Source organism: Musca domestica, unplaced genomic scaffold (assembly GCF_030504385.1).
Source record: "Musca domestica strain aabys unplaced genomic scaffold, Musca_domestica.polishedcontigs.V.1.1 16, whole genome shotgun sequence".
NCBI lineage: Eukaryota > Metazoa > Arthropoda > Insecta > Diptera > Muscidae > Musca > Musca domestica.
Genome location: NW_026712219.1, coordinates 11,342,254 through 11,360,880, shown reverse-complemented (window position 1 = coordinate 11,360,880; position 18,627 = coordinate 11,342,254). Strand labels below are relative to the sequence as shown.

At 35.9% G+C, this 18,627-nt stretch overlaps 1 protein-coding gene across 2 annotated transcripts in view; it reads left to right on the top strand.

Annotated features, from left to right (window-relative positions):
- The window catches only part of LOC101891534 (BMP-binding endothelial regulator protein), a 242,739-nt gene that overhangs the window by 207,775 nt on the left and 16,337 nt on the right, over positions 1 to 18,627 (top strand). The window lies entirely within an intron of this gene.

Sequence of the window (18,627 nt, the reverse complement as noted above, 5' to 3'; positions counted from 1 at the left end):
CGGACACTAAATGTGCTCAATACAACAGGGCTAGCTGGCTGGCTGGCTGATAAGTGCCATTCTCTCTCGTACCCTTACCTTGTTGACAAATGTTTTTTTTTTTCTTCTCGAAAATCAAAATAGAAAACACCTAATCTAAGCCTTAGTTAACTTGGCTTAAATGCAGCAGCAGCAGTCGCCACAATCACAGCTGTTGCTGCGGCCTTAAAAACCGCAAACTAAAATGTGGGTAAAACAAAAAAACTAGAATAACAACCATTCAACCATCCATCCATCCGTCCGTCTATCCAACCAACAACAGCGACGATCATTTGGCACACTTGGCGCCGTATTAGAATAGCAAAAAAACAACAACAAACGCTGAAACCAACAACCGAAGCGTACAACAAAAACAAAAAAACATCAAAAGCAGCAACAACGCCCGAAAACAAAAGCGAATCAATAGGACGCCACGGTGGAATTGCGAATTTGATATGGCTGTGAGACAGGCATCATCAACAGTGGCAATGAATTTGTAAAGTACCCTACAAATGGGTACAGAGGTCTGGGATAACTCTTTGTAGAGAACTGGGAGATTTATTTTTTAGGGGTCTTGGAGACCTTTTTGTAGAGGGCTAGGAGATCATCTAAGTACTGTCTGGGTTACATCTTGATAGAGGCATTCTTAGAGGTCTCTAACACATCTTTATAAAGGTCGTGATAACCTTTCTATAGACATTGTAACGACCTCTTTGTAGACCTTTTTACAGTGGCTTATAAAATTCTTTATGGAGTTCTTGACGATTTTTTGGAGGCCTTGAAGATTTCTTTAAATAAGTCTTGTAAGCTATTTTACATAGGTCATGAATATTTCTTATAAGGGTTATGGAATCTATTTATGGAAGTCTTCGGGCCTCTTTATGGGGTCTTAAGGATCTTTGTAAACTAGAGACCCTATAGACTTTTAATAGAGGTCTTGGAAACCATTTTCTGGGGGACATAGAACCCTTTTTAAGGGGTCTTGGAAATAATTTTATAGAAATTTCGGAGAAATAGAAGACATCTCTATAGAGGTCTGAGAGACCCCCATAGAGATCTAGTATACACTTTTTAGATGTGTGGAAGACCTCTTAATATAGGTCCTTGAAGACTTCTATACAGAAATCATAGGTACATTTTTATATAGATCTGGAACAATAAAGAGATCTATTACAATTCTCCTGGAGGTTCTGTAAACATCTTAATAGAAGCCTTGAAGACCTCTTCTTAATAGTTTTTATGGCCTTCTAGTTAAGGGTTTAGAGGCCTCTTCATAGAGGCTCTGAAGACCTCTTCTTACTGGGCTTGAGAGTTTATACTTTATATACTCTTAATAGAGATCCTATACACTCTACCCATAAAAAAGGTATTTAAAATCCCTTAATGAGGTCTAAAGGGCCTCCGTGGTCATATAGCGGTTTTAAAGACCTCCAAATATATGTCCTGAAGATCCTTTCATAAAGGTTTTTTTTAGAGACCTGGGAGATAAATATATAGAGGTATCTTCATTGAGATATTGAGCACCTCTGCAGACATCTTCCTAGAGACGCTTGAAGGTCTCTTTGTAGACGTCTTGAAGACCTCCTTATAGACCTTGAAGACCTCCTTATATTGGCTTTGCATACGCTTTTATAGAGGTATTGAAAATCTCCTTATAGAGGTCTTGAAGACCTCCCCATAGGGGTCTTGATGACTCCTTTATAGATATCTAGAAGACCTCCTTATAGATATCTGGAAGACCTCCTTATAGAGGTCTTTAAGGCTTCTTATAGAGGTCTTGAAACTCTCTTTATAGATGTCTTGAAAACCTCCTTATAGAAGTCTTAAAAACCTCTTTTTAGAGGTCATGATGACCTCTTACAGAAGTCTCATAGATCTCCTTATAAAGGACTTGAAGACCTGCTTTGCGAGTTCTTGAAGTCCTCCTTAGAGAGGTCTGGAAGGCCTCTTTGAAGATGTCTTGAATATCTCTTAATAGAGGCCTTGAAAATCTCTCCGGCAAGTTCTCTACTCACTGTGCTTGCATCTAAATTCCAAAACCCTATTTATCTCAAAAATCCAACAACAAAACAACACATATTCCCAGATAAATTCACACAAAGACAAAGAGCATTAACATCTACAGTCCGATAATACGCTAAGGAATTCCGTTGGCGAGGGAGAGAGCGGGGTTTCAAATACTGAAATCTAAGCTGACCAGCTAGGCCACAGTTGACAGTCAAGTGACGACGTCACAAAATAGCCAACGATTATGACCAGCTGAGCAAAAAACATCCGCCAGCACTCCTAAGAGACAATTACGCTTGTTGGCTAGACATTCAAAACGAACAAATCGAAGAAACAATCAATGCCACTGATTTGTCTCAGAAGCTCGAAGGCGATGGCGCTTAGAAATCAATGACGACGGCAAGTGTGTTAGAGAGAAGAGAATCTTCTATCAGATTTAACTGTACGCTATTTATTGGTGTTGTTGTTTTTGTTATTTCGATAAATCTCCCAACATTAGTTCCGCTTGAGGTATGAATCTATAGTAGATGACGACAATGGACACGACAACTGTCGGTAGATCTGAATGTGTGGCTGGCTGGCTGGCTAGCTTAAGCTAGTGCTGCTTCCAAGTCGTCAGCTATTGTTTGGCTGTTTGTTGATCATTTGCTTGATGCTGATCTTAGCCAGCGGCATTGATGGCCACAAAATAACAAGCGTTTGTCTATTAACTGTCGCCAGCCAGTCAGCCGACCCTTGGGCGAAATATTTAGTTGTTTGCGCCACCACCAATAACTTGGTGGGTCCTCTCCCTCAGTCCCCTCTTCCGATGACTTGGGATGCCAGGGCACTAATACCGTACCTTTATGTATACCAAGTTTTCACATTTAATGTATGAACGGGGGAAACTTTGAGTTTATTAGCTTTTAATGGGTTAGGAAGATTTGAATGTGAAACAAGACCCAACAAAGGGTCTTGAATTTTAAGATATGGAACTCTTCATTGAAATTTGCTATTGTTACGATAATAAAGTCTTATTTAAATAGACGACCTTATAAGAGGTATTTTATCAGAGGAAGTGTGTTGTTAAGAGGGTACCCTATAACATAGTTTTTATACCCTCCATCATACTATGGAGGGTATATTAACTTTGTCATTCCGTTTGTAATACCTTGAAATACTTATGTCAGACCCAACAAAGAATATATATTCATGATCAGCGTAAAATTCTAAGTCGATTTAGCGATGTCTGTCTGTCTGAGATAGAAGGCTACAATTTTGCCCACATGTTTATTTTGCCGGAAGGTCCACGTTTTCATGTAGCCCCCATATAACGGCACCTCCCAATCTTCGGTATTTTGATGATTTTAGCGACATTATTTACCGGAATTGTTTCAAATTTGATATTTGAAGTTCGCAATGGATACTACAGCCTCAGACAGAAAATGAGCCATGCAGGTCCACGTCTTCGTATAGCCCCCATATAACGGTACCCCCGATATTCGGTATTTGGATGATTTTAGCGACATTATTTACCGGAATTGTTTCAATGTTGGTATTTGAAGTTCGCAATGGATACCACAGCCTAAGACAGATGGATACCACAGCCCATATATCAGTACCTCCCAATATTCGGTATTTTGATGATTTTAGCTACATTATTTATCGGAATTGTTTTAAATTTGGTATTTGAAGTTCGTAATGGATACTACAGCTTAAGACAGAAAATGATCCATGTGGTCCACGTCTTCGTATAGCCCCCATATATTCGGTATTTTGATGATTTTAGCTACAATATTCTCCGTTTATTTCACGTTTCGAATTTGAATATGGTAATGGCTTATGACAAACAAAGCCTATTTAGGTCCACGTTGTATAGACCCCAATATAACGGCTATATTCGGTATTTTTAAGATTTTAACAGAACTTTTAACGGATTTTAGTTTTTGAAAATTTTCAAATTCGTTCCAAATGATATTCAAAGTATGGCCCGGCCGAACTTACTGCTTTTTAACTTGTTTATACATAAAACCTCGTATAAACAATTTTTCAATTAAAGCAATAGCTGTATTTAATAAAAATTTTATTTTCCATTTGATCCCTGTTCCCTACTTATTCACAAGCCATGACTTGATTTTAATTGGATTTAATTATCTGCTAGATCCCTAGAGCGCCAATAAATAAATTTTAATTGGGTGTTTAACAATAAATCTGCTCAGAATTTCAATATTGCACAAATAAAAAAAAATAAATTCTTAAACAAATCATACTAAAAATGGTAATAAAATAATTTTGCAAAAAAAAAATGGCATTCATATAAATCCCTATAAATCCAATCAAACAATAATTCAATATAAATTAAATCAATTAAAAATTTTGCGTTTCATAAAACAAAAAAAAAGAACAAATAATTCGTCGGAATGTTGTCGGTGGTAATACACGCGCATGCGCCCCCGAAACACACAAATAAATAATTGAAATAAGTTGGAGTGAAACGCAAACAGTGGGGAGTAAATAACCAGAAATATTTACCAAAAAAATAACCACAAAAATAAAATAAATAAACAACAACAAAACGAAACGTCAACAAACTCAAAACGACTTTGACCGCAACAAAATCAGAATTCAAAACAACAACAGCAACAACAATAATAATGCCCGTAAGATCAACAACAATCACAAGACATTGTCGACAAGAAACAACAAAACAAAAAATAACAAGACCAACAACAACGACAACCTAAAGTAAGGTGGCGCCAACGATATTTTTGGGATACGCCCACTTAAAAAAAGAAAACGAAACAACGGCAATAACAACAGTAACATAAAAACCAATTCAATACTGAATACAGATAGGTGTCCGAAGACGCGGTTTTTGTGAAGAAAAAATTAAATTTACATTGTGTGACCCAAGTAGAGATAAAAATATGAGACACGTATTTCGGTGTTTAAAAAGTTTACATAGGGAAGTAAACAAAATAGGTGGGGGGGGGCTGTAAGTGCCGCCAATTTTTTTTAATTTCTCAAAATATTCGAGTAACGATTCCTAGAAATGCATTTTTTTAAAATATTACTGCCCAAAAATATGGGAATTTTTTTTTTTCAGTCGAGTCATAAAAGGGGGTTTTTGCCACTTCTTTGAAAACTTTCAATGTGATAAAATGTGTCAAAACAGCAAAATTTCGGAACTTACATATGAGTGAATAAAAATTCAAATTTATTGGGATCTTAGCAATTCAAAATTATTCTTCATGAAATTTTTCTTCAGGTCCCAAAATATATAAAAATTTTAAATCATACAGGGTGAGACCAAAAAACTGCAACAAAGTCAAACACCCTAATTTTTACATTTTTATACCCTACATTTACATTTTATACCCTAAGGTGGTCCGGGTATTATGTTTTTGTGCATTTGTTTCTAACAGGCAAAAGGAAACGAGATAGACCCATAGTTCCTTTTGATGATCTGAATAGAATCACATTCTGAGTCTATTTATGCATGTCCGTCCGTCCGTCTGTCCATGTATTTTTGTAAGCAAATAAATGCGAATATTGCCCCATCCAGATGAAATTTTGCACAAATCATTTGTTTGGCCAAAGGACAAACCCTATTGAAATTGGAGATAATCGGTCAAAATTTAGATATATATCCCATATATATCTTCGTCCGATTTGTCTTTTATAGCGCACCAAACGTGTAATATCAGTCCGAATAGTATGGAATTTTGCATGTACGATCAGATTGGACCTGAAAATAAGAATGCCAAATTTGATCGAAATCGGTTCAGATATGTAGCTATAGCTCCCATATATATTGTTCATCCGATTTGTTATATTTGTTACCCACAGGCGTAATATGCACTCCGTAACAACGATATTCAGGGAAATATATCAAATACAGCTCAGAAATATCTTTGTCAAATTTTATCGGGATCGGTTCCGATTTGGATATAGCTCCCATATATATTTTTATCCGATTTCAAATTAATTGTGCACCAAATGGGCAATACAAGTCCGAATTTAAAAGATACAAATGCTTCGGCATATTTATTTGAACTTTAAATTATAATTATAATCATAGCGTGTATAATTAAATTCTCCCATAAAAACTTTTAATTTTTATGCGCAGCTCTAGTAAATAAGCAAAGTGGTGTAGGGTATCATAAAGTCGGCCCCGCCCGACTTTAAGACTTTCTTTACTGGTTTTTAAATTGAATTGAATGAAATCAACTCGGAAATAGCATCAAATTTTAGAATAAGTTCAGATTTGCTAGATTTGGTAACCTTTGGTACGAATTATGGCCAATGAAACCGTTACACGCTGCCCGAATGTTGCTCTGCGGTATATTGGCACATTTCCGGTTAAGCGCTTGCTTGAGGTGATCGACACTTTGGTATTTTTTTAGTGCCAACCTTGCTTTCCAAAATACTCCAGAGACACAATAGTCCAACGGACTGGTATTCGGAGATTTTGGTTTTGATGAGCTGGAAATGAAGCGAGGAATCTCATTTTGTAACCATTTATTCACTCCGTGGCGCGTGCTGAGTGCGATGGTGCTGAGTCCTGTTGGAATGTTCAAGGTCTGCGGGCAAAATGTTTGCGTGCCCACGGCTTTAATACACCCTCCAGAATATTTTTGCGATGATATTCGGCATTTATTCTGATGCCACGGTCGAATAATACAAGCGTAGAGCAACCATCGGCTGTTATGGCGGCCAACACCATCACGGTGGCCGCCGCTTGAGTTCTGGTGGCCAACCGCAATTGCACATTTTCAGCTGACCTCTTTGGATAATTTTGTTTGTTTACAAACTGTTGGACAACGAATGTTTTCTCATCGGAGAAAACCAAATTCGGCAGTTCACCACTTTCGGCCGTCACGTTAGCTTCCGAACGAAATGAAGTATGTTGATACAATTTTACTCAAATGTGTATTATGTCTGCAAGACTTTTGGTTTTGAAAATGGGCTATGTGGGTTCACGTCTTCGTATAGCCCCCATATAACGGTACCTCCCGATATTCGGTATTTTGATGATTTTAGCGACATTATTTACCGGAATTATTTCAAATTTTGTATTTGAAGTTCGTAATAGATACTACAGCCTATGCCAGAAAATTGTCTGTGCAGGTCCGCCTTTTATAACCTCATAACCAATATTCGGTATTTTCAAGATTTTAGCTACATTATAAACAGTTTCGCATATGAATATTGTAATTGCTTGTGACAAAAGTTGCCTATGCAGGCCCACGTCGCCGTATAGACCCTAATATACGGCTACATGCGGTATTTTTAGGATTTTAACAGAATTTTTAAAGGATTTTATTTTTTTGGAAAGCCCCACAAAAAGAAGTCTGGAGCGGTCAATTCAGGCGATCATTATGGGCAGTACAAATCGCCAAAACGGGAGATTAGGTGCCCGGGAAATGCATCCTTCAGCATAACGATTGTGGCACGTGCGGTGTATGTAATTGCACCGTCCTGTTCGAATAACATGTTTTCCAATCCAAACTCATAAAGTTGCCACAAAAATAAGTTGTTGATCTTGATTTGTAGCGCCCACCATTCACAGTAACCGTTTGGCCCGCGACGTCTTCGAAGAAAAAAGATCCGATGACTCCTCCAGCAAAGACAGCACACCATACAGCGACTTTGAGCGGGTGTAATGGCTATTTGTGGGTTACACGCGAATTTTCAATGCCCCAGTAGCGTAAATTTTGCTTATTTACGTACCCGCTATGATGGAAATGGGCCTTATCACTCATGATTATTTTGGATGAAAAATCATCTTCTTCTTGGTGGTGTTTAAGGATGGCTTGAGAGTCAGCAGCTAACAGCTGATGAACCATCTGGACTTTGTACGGAAACATTTTCAAATTCAAACTTTAATGACAATTAACCCATTATACATTTATAAATATAAAATAATACTTTTGAGATTATGAAATAAATATCAGTAGGATGAGATATAAATTAATTAATAACATTCTTAAGTCTAGCAGGTAACAAAATTGTGACCTTCATTTATTTTTTTATTTTATTTATTATTTTTTATAATTCTTTAAAATTCAATGAATGAAGTACCCATTCCATAACAAATACCAAAATGGCTACATGCAGTCTAACAGAAAAAAAGCTGTAGCTATCTCAATCCCCTCAATCCCGAAGAACACAAAATCGGGAAGATCGTTTAATGGCCATCAAAGTAGACATCGAAGAAATTTGCATAAATTCTTTTGAAAATCATAAAAAAATGCCATGCTGAAGATCTTACCAAAGAGACATGTATTAAGCATTTGTTTGGTTAAAATCACACACACAAACAAACTAATTCAAACTAATCTTCCGAACACACAAAAGAACCAAAAAACAAGAATCTCAAAAAGAAGTAGTCGCTGCGGTAGCTGGTTTTGTGGTTTAATTCTTTAACAACCGAAAGTATCGGAATATTGTCTGGCATAGCTTTCCAGATGTTGGGTTACTTCTTTTTCAACAACAAAAAAAGACGAAGAAGAAACTACCAAACGAACAGCTAACATAATACGCGCTCTAGCACGCAAGCAAGCAAGGTCGTTAAAGGCCGTTTGCATAAAAACAACATCCAAGAGCATCAGTACTAGCTCCAGCATCAAAACCCAAAGACAATCCAGTTAACCAAGAGTGTAAAATTTTATTTAGAATATTGTCCGATTTTAAGGTGAGCGGCAAAAGGTTTGCAGCATTGTCACAATAAAGACGTTGACGTCGGCTGAGAAGGCGACGCTGTCGCCAAACGTCGTTGGCCGCAACCGTCGTTATATTTTCGACAAGGTGTTTAAAATACCCGCCAAGCCACATAAAATTATAAAACTGATCACATGCGTAACTGTATAAAATATCGATAAAATCAATCATTTTAATGACACTACACTGAGAGAATTTGGTGGCGAATCGTACGGATTTCTTAATTTTTGAGAAGCAGTAGAAAATATTATCTTTATACATTTTTTATATTTTAATATAGGGTGATGCTTAAGATCCATTGTGAATTAAAAAAACACAAAAAAAGGATGAAATCATTCTTTGAATTTGATGTGAGAAGATTATTTCATGCAAATGTGAACAGCGACTACACCTCAAATGGTCCATACGCAAAGTCCAATATTAATATACTTTTCTCAACATTTCGGTCGGCATCTCATGAATAAATGTTTCAATATTTTCTTGCAATACGCCAATTCCAGCAGGCTCCCCTATGTAGACATGAGCCTTGACTCAGCCTAAAAAAATAGTCTAAAGGCTTTAAATGACTCGATCTAGGCGGCCAATTGACGGGTCTCGAATGTGTAATAAATTCAATAATGTTGTTCATCTCAAAATATTAGAATCATTTTAACAGTTCGTGTTGGGCATTTTTAGTACTCAAAATGCACAATTTTTTCAGTTTGACGAAATTTTTTAATTCAAACTTCATACATCGTACTAAATTTTCAGATTTTCAAAGTTTTATATAGTTTTTCCTTTTTCGGAAAGAATAATAGGAAAATATTTACCGTTTCCACCAAAAAGTCTTCAAAATCTTTTATTTTCAAGTATTCCGACGATGATATTAGTAATGCCATTGCACAATGGACCCAAATCCAATTTTTCTCTCAGAAACTATTTCAACGTTCCATTCATCTCTCCATCCTAGACACCAGCAGTGACCAAAAAATAATATTAAATAGAACTTTTTCAAAAATTTTAGTACGAATTCTACGAAATAAAAATACGAAAACCATCGCAGAGATAGAGACCTCAACATCAAATTTCGGGATTTAGTACTTTTCGTACAATTATATTACGCATTTCCAAAAACATATCCATATCTTAACCACAGACACCGACAGTGACATCTTACCAAAAGTTCGGTATTCTAGTTCTTCGCTATCTATCTCTTCACCCAGTACCAAATTTAGTGCCATTTAGTACTCTCCGAACAATTATACTAAGTTTTTTTTTAAACAATTTCCATATTTCAACCTGAGATGCCAATAGCCTTAATATCAAATTTCAGGATTTTAGCTCTTTAACCTAAAACCACCAAAACCACCTCGATATCTCAATTCGGGATACTAGTCCTATTTCTTCAGTCAATACTAGATGTGGTACCATTTAGTACCTTTCGTACAATTATAGTACACATTTCCAAAACCACTTCCACATCTTAATTCCAGATATCAACACTTACCTAAATGTCAAATTTCAGGATTTCAGACCTATCAATTCACTCAATACTAAATTTAGTACCATTTTGTACTTTTCGTACAATTATAGTACACATTTCCAAAACCACAACCAGATCTAAGTTCCAAATATTAAAAGAGACCTCAATATAAATTTTTAAGATTCCAACCCTATCATCTTACTCAATACTAAATATATTACTTTTTAGTACTTTTCGTACAATTACAGTACACATTTCCAAGAACACAACCAGATCTAAGTCTCATATACTAACGGAGACCTCAATATACATTTTTAGTATTCCAATCCTATCCCTTCATTCAATACTAAATTTAGCACCATTTTGTACTTTTCGTACAATTTTAGTACGCATTTCCAAGACCACAACCAGAACTAAGTTTCAAATATTAACAGAGACCTCAATATAAATTTTTAAGATTCCAACCCCATCCTCTCACTCAATACTAAATATATTACCTTTTAGAACTTTTCGTACAACTACAGTACACATTTCCAAGACCACAACCAGATCTAAGTCTCATATACTAACGGAGACCTCAATATACATTTTTAGTATTCCAATCCTATCCCTGCATGCAATACGAAATTTAGCACCATTTTGTACTTTTCGTACAATTATAGTACGCATTTCCAAGACCACAACCAGATCTAAGTTCCAAATATTAACAGAGACCTCAGTATAAATTTTTAAGATTCCAACCCTATCCCTTCACCCAATACTAAATTTAGTACCACTTTGTACTTTCCGTACTATTATACTACGCATTTCCAAGCCATCGCCATATCTCAAACACAGATACCATCAGTAAACTAAATATCGAACTTTATATTTAGATCCCTATTTAGTACAGTTAAAATATAGTACTATTTAGTATGGTTCACATTTCCGAAATCTCTTTTATATGGCCAGGCTACACATGAACAACAACCCTAATACCAAATTTTAGATTTCAATCACTATCTGTTTAACCAATAACAATTGTACCAAATACAGTACTATTTAGTACTTTTCGCTTATTTGTAGTACTCATTTCCAAAACAACCTCTTCATGACAAACCTACCACCAACACAAAGGGACCCCAATACCAGCATTTCAAATTACCAGCTTCCTCCGTTTAACCAAAATGGAATTCTACAAAATTTTGCACAATTTAGTACAATTCTTAAACATAGTACACGTTTCCAAAAACCACCTTCGTTCATCATCCCATTTCCAAGAATTGGTTCTCGTACCAAATATCAAGATTTTACCACTAACCATTCACATATTACCAAATGGTATCATTTTTGAAGTTTAGTAACATTTTAGAATTCTTCGTAACTTCTTATTTCCAAAAACCCTTTGGTGCATTTATCCTGCACTCCATCAGTGACTCTCGGTCCATATTTCAGAATTCTAGCTCATTCCGATTGTCCAATACAAAGTATACAATGTTTAGTACATTTTACAACTTTTCGAAAGAATTTCCAAAAAGCCAGCATCATCACACGGCCACGCACAAGGACTGGAACTCATGCAAAACTTTCAAAATTCTATCTTCAGCCGTTTTGTATGGGCGTTGATTCTCAGTATCTTTAAAATATAGTGATTTCGTGGGGCAAATATGTTTCAAGGACTTCCTCTGAAATAAGGCATTTTAAGAATGTGCTGGGAAAACGTCATTAGTCCTTCTGCCAATAAAATTAAAGGCATGATACTTTTCACAATGCAATATAATCTCCTATAAACCGAATATTTCCATTCAAAAATTTATTTTATTTTTATACCCTCCACCATACAACTCATCGAAATAATCATTTTAGACCCAACAAAGTATATATATTCTTGATCAGCGTAAAATTCTAAAACGATTTAGCTCTGTCCGTCTGTCCGTCTATTATAATCACGCTACAACCTAAACGAATTAAGATAGGAAGCTAAAATTTTGCACAGATCTCTCTTTTGTCTGCTGGCAGGATAAGTTCGAAGATGGTCCACGAAATCGTATAGCCCCCATATAACGGAACCCCCGATATTCGGTATTTTGATGATGTTAGCCACATTTTTCAATGGAATTGTCTTAAAATCCACACAAGGAGTTCCCTGTGGGTACTTTATACCTCGACAGAAAATTATCTATATAGGTCCACAGTATCGTATAGCCCGCATATAACGGTACCCCCACAGTATTCGATATTTTGATGATTTTAGCCACATTTTTCAATGGAATTGTCGGAAATTCCACAAAAAGAGTCCCTAGTGGGCATTTTACCCCCTCAAAAAGAATTGTCTATATAGCTCCACGATATCGTATATCCCCCATATAACTGTACCCCACCGATATTCGGTATTTTGATGATGTTAGCACACTTTTCAATGGAATTGTCTTAAAATCCACACAAGTAGTTCCTTGTGAGTACTTTACCGCCTGAGAGAGAATTGTCTATACAGGTCCACGATATCGTATATCCCCCATATATCGGTACCCCCCGATATTCGGTATTTTGATGATTTTAGCCACATTTTCCAATCGTATTGTCTGAAAATCCACACACGGAGTTCTTTGTGAGAACTTTACCCCCTGAAACGAAATATAGGTCCACAATATCGTATATCCCCCATATATCGGCACCTTCTCATATTAGATATTTTAAAGATTTTAAAAGAATTTTTAATGGATTTTATTTATTTATTTATTTATTTTTTTTTTTTTTTTTGAAAAATTTCTAATTTGTTCCAAATGCTGGAGGGTATTCAAAGTTCGGCCCGGCCGAACTTACTGCTTTTTTACTTTTTTCTTATTCCCTCCTCCTCCTGCCTCACGAAATTCCATTCAATTTTAATTATATTATTAAGAAAATTAGCTCAGAATTGTTGAAATTCCTAACAAATCATTGATTATTGTTGTTTCTCTCTCTCTCTCTTTCTTAGTAACCCAAAATGGTAGATAATAACAACGGGTATTGAACACTTGTTCAATATTTTTTGAAGATTTCTCTGTGGCCAGTCAGCGAGCACATTTGTAATCTTAAACAACTGTCGTTTTTAATTTATTATGACTTTGCTATGAATTTCAACGCTTAATTATGGTTTCACCAGCCAAAAAGCCAGAGCATTGCAAGCAGCTGCAACAAAGTCAGGCTCGGAGCCAATATAAAGAAACCACAACAACAAAAAACTCAAAACTGCAACAACAAGTGGCCAATTGCATTGGATGGTTGGGTGCTTGGTTTGTTGCTCTGTATGTAGTTGCCGCCACCGTCAATTGCATTGACGATCGGTCGCTCGCTCGGTCGGTCTTTCTATCTGTCGTTTGTCTCGTCTCGTCTCGTCTGGTCTGGTCTGGTCTGGTCTAGAGAGGTCTTTGGAGGTTGTTTGTTTGTCATTAGATTTGGAGCATTCGGTAGTCAGGTGCAAAAACTATTTCAAATTCTCAAATTTAAAGGCAATGCAATTGTTGTTGCTGCAGCAATGCTATGGGTGCTCAACTACATAGCAGCATAGGTTTGGGCCATTTAGCAGGTGTTTTTTGTTGTTGGTTTTCTTGTTGCAATTGGTTTTGAGTCAATCTTTTTTGAGTTATAAATAAATAATCTGTGTGCTGGTGTGGTTGTTGCATTTGTTGACTTGTTCGCGGTAATCGATCAACTCCAAAGCAAAAATACCATTCGTTCCACAATATGTCTGTCCGTCTATTTGTTGATAATACACCGAGCCAATCGCTTAATAATATCAACAAAAAAAAAAAAATTGAATAAATAAAATCTGGTAAAAAATATAAAAATGCCTTCGACTATTTTTGCAAAGCCACAAACGATTTATTAAACTAACACACTATTATTTATTTCGATACTCTACACGTAACTTGGAGGGTAAGATAGTGGGTCTGCAGCATAAGGTTGTTACGTTTAAAGCTGGTCCCCATTGCCAAAAACAACAAGTAAAAAAACATTAAGTTAAAATGCCGAATATCGGGAGGTACCGTTATATGGGGGCTATACCAAATCGTGGACCTACACATGAAATGTTTCGCCAAAGGAGCTAGAACCCATTATAACCTACAAATACCAATTTTCAGACAAATCCGTGAAAAAATGTGGCAAAAATCATCAAATTACCGAATATCGGGAGTTACCGTTATATGGGGGCTATACCAAAACGTGGACCTATAATTACAAAGACTTGCCACACGAACTGGGACCCATTATGATCTACAACTACCAATTTTCAAAGAAATTCTTGAAAAAAATGTGTCAAAAATCATCAAAATACCGAACATTGGAAGGTACCGTTATATGGGGACTATATCAAAACGTGGACCTATACATACAATATTTCGCCACACGAACTAGGACCAATTATGACCCACAAATACCAATTTTTAGACAAATCAGTGAAAAAATGTGGCAAAAATCATCAAAATACCGAATATCGGGAGGTACCGTTATATGGGGACTATACCAGAATTGGACCGATATATCTCATTTTCAATACCAACGATCCTAGACACAATACAAATTGCTCTGCTAAATTTTGGCGCTCTACGTCAAATAATGTGGGCTGTATCGTGATTTCAAAAGACAGACGGAGAGACAAACAGACGAACATCGTTAAATCGACTTAGAATTTTATGGTGATTATGAATATATATATATATATATATATATATATATATATATATATATATATATATATGTACTTTATGGGGTCTACGACGAATATTTAAGGATATTACAAACGGAATGACAAAGTTAATATACCCTCCTTTCCAAGGTGGAGGGTATAAAAATTGCAAAATTAACCCTAAATGCCATGTACAGGTCCCCTTCGCGTAGTCCAAATATCTATAGAGGTCCACGTTTAAGTATAGAAACATATAATGGTATCACCCTATAATCGGTATTTTGATCATTATAGCCTTATTTTTCAACGGATTATTATACCCTCAGCCATATGGCCAAGAGGGTATATGTCATTTGATACGGCCAAAGCGTGCCTGATCAAAATAACTGTCTATGTTTCTTTGGACAAAATACTTTGCAGGATATTTGGAGTTGATCTCGGGTTGTCTGTCCAACCATGTGTCTTTCTGGCTTACTGGCTGCTGTGCACGATAACGGATCGGATCATCCGAGTTTGTTCAAACTTTGCAAAATCCACACATATGTATTTTTATTAGCGCTAGGTCAGGTGCGAAAATGGATGCTATCGGCCAACTCTATCAAGTACCTCCCCGAGAATGCGTCAAAATTTGGAATAACTTATAAAACGCCAAATAAACATCCGATTCCTTTCAAACTTGACAATATTTCTATCAACAAAATATCTGATGTGAAGATGTAATATATTGGACCACTGCCACTGCCATCTGCTACCTTCCCACAACGGGTAAAAATTTTGAATAATTTTATCTCTCATAAATTGCGAAACAAGTCAGCTGTTCTTTACAAAATGAAATATCTAAATATTTCTCTCAACTGAACTGGGCCGGATTTTATCGGTCTACTTCTTTTGACACCTTCACCACAAAATGCTAACATTTTGACTGACAATTCGCATGAAATTGGAAATGAATGTTTGATTTTTCTTTAATTTGCAGGTTCCAATATTTTTATATCCTCGGCCATATGGCTACAGAGGGTATATATCATTTGATATGGTCAAAACTTGCCTAGTCGATATAACGATATTTATGTAGTTCCGATACGAAATGGTCAATATTGGTCCATTTCGTCGGAACCTATGCCATAGAGGGTCAGCAATTTAAAAAATCATTACGACATCCGACATTACAAATAATCGAGCATTGGGAGAGGGTATACATCTGCGAACAAAACCGACTAATGCTTTTTAACTTGTTTTTTACACAATCTAGTAGTAATGCAATCTACATTAACTTGTAATGGGTCAACCTATGGCTCCGAATGTTTTGCTTGGATAACATTGAATGATTTTACTCCCCATCTTAGGTCCCAAACATATATTTGTACCAAAGGTACATTTCCATAATATTGACTTTAGCTTCGGAATTATCCTTTGTTAGCTTTAAATTTCCTTTCCTTTTAAGACAAATCTCAGCCACCATTTTTGGTCGAATAAAATTGCTTCTAATCGCTTTTTTCCATCTAATTCACATTTGTGCGATTTCCAGCTATCAAAAGTAATCGAAATCTAGTAGTTGCTGGCTGACTGACTGCCGCAGTGAGTGATGGAATACCTGGTGAAGTGTGTCTTAAAAAATAGTTCAATAGCATTTAGTTTTGTTGTTGTTGTTGTTGTTGTTTTTGTGGTGGTGATTTACTTGCATAAATATGCATAATTTAACATATAATTTTTTTCCCTCAAAATGTTTCTTTTTTCGAATACGAAAACAATCTTGAAACCGATAAAATATTTTGTGCTCATTGTTTTGTTTATTGTGGTGTGTGTGTCTGTTTGTGAAGGAAAATCTACTTTTTTTGAGGTTTTTGTTCTAATTTCGATATTTTTCATTATTATGATTATTATTATTTTTTGATGGTTTATTGTTGTTGTTGGTGGTGTTTTTATTGTGTTTTTTGCAATTTCATTGTTATTTGTTGTGTAGATCACCTTGAGGCATTCATTAATGATAGAATAATGGAAAACAAAACAAAAACAAAAAACAGCAACGCACACTTACTCAACTCATAACCACAACTAGATCATAAACCATGATCGCATTTTGATCAGGGGCCTCTCCCGCGTCCCTCGATGTTGCATGGAAAATTTTTGCTGCTACGATATTTTTTTCATAAATCATAACCGATCCAATTGACAGCAAATATAAACACTCGACGAAATGAATGTGTGTGTGCGTGTGTGTGTTCAATTAATTTTGGAGGACTTTGTTGAGAAAAAAAATGGACTTTAGATATTGCGTATAAATTTTTGTGAGCAACGAAAACGAACCCAGTCCCTTATATAAACAATATAAGAGGACTGGCTCTTTTTAATACATAGGGAAGCCGAAAAAGAAAAGCTGGGGAAAGGAAATTGGCTCGGAACCTCCTCTAAAAATGAAATATAGCTCAACAACTGATCTATATGTCAGATAATTGGCCTTGCAACCCCTCCATATAGGGTTGGTTGGCTCGACTTTTTATACAGGGTGAGATAAAAAAAACTGCAAGAAAGTCAAACACCATAATTTTGACATTTGTTATACCCTCAGCTAGGTCTCTTTGGACCAAACCCGTTTCAGAACATTTGGAGTCGATCTAGCGATGTCCGTGCGTACGTCTGTCTGTCTGGATGGGGCGCACGATAACTCTCGAAGGAAGTTTCCGATTTGGTCAAAACTTGATACATCGTAATATTTTTGTCAAAATTAGATCGAGTTCGGAGATGGGCAATATCGGTCCACTCCTTCCGGTACCTCCCCCACAAAAAATTTTTCAAAAAAAAAATTTTTTCGCGCAGAAAGAAAAACGACAATCCGATTTTGCTCCTACTTTGCAAATCCTAATATTTGCGTCAATGCTAGGTCTGGTGCAAAAATTTTCGATAATTACAACTATCATAAAATGTGACATAAGAGTCCGATTGCCTTCAAAATTTACACATGCCAATATCTATATTAACCCAAGGTATGGTGTCAAGGTGGAATATATCGGTACCCTCCTTCCTCAAAAAAGAACAAAATTCTCAAAAAAAAAAAAAAAAACATTTTCTGCACAGAAAGGGAAGCAATAATCTAAATTTGCCCTAATTTTGCAAATCCTAGTATTTGCGTCGGTTCTAGGTCAGGTGCCAAAATGGATAATATCGGTCCACTCCATCAAGTGCCTCTCCCACAAAGGGTCAAAATAATAATAAAGGATCGAAATTAGCATCCAACTCTTCAATTTTCACACATACAAACATTTTTGCTAACACAAGATCTGTTGTGAAGATGCTATATATCTGCGAACCCCATATGGTACCTCACCCACAAAGGGACACAATTTTCAATACTTTTTTTCTGTCATAAATTGCGAAACAACTCAGCGATTCTTTTCAACTTGCTATATCTGAATATATGTCTCTCAACCAGAATCCTGTGATGAATATGGAATTTATGATTTCCCATCAATTGGGCAAAAATGTTCGATTTTTGTATATATTTAAAATAATATTTATATCATATTTATATAGGTCCGATACGAAATGGACAATATTGGCCCATTGTTTCACAACCCACTCCATAGAGGGTCAAGAGTTTGAAAATTCATAACAGAAGTCAAAATATTTTAAAATAATCGAACAATAGCTGAGGGTATACATCTATCTGCAAAACCGATCGATAGTTTTTTACTTGTTTTTTTTTTTTTAAATTTTGTTGAATGAAAGATGTCGGAAATAATATAAAATAAGTTTAGATTTGTTTAAATTGGTCACCTTTGGCACGAATTATGGC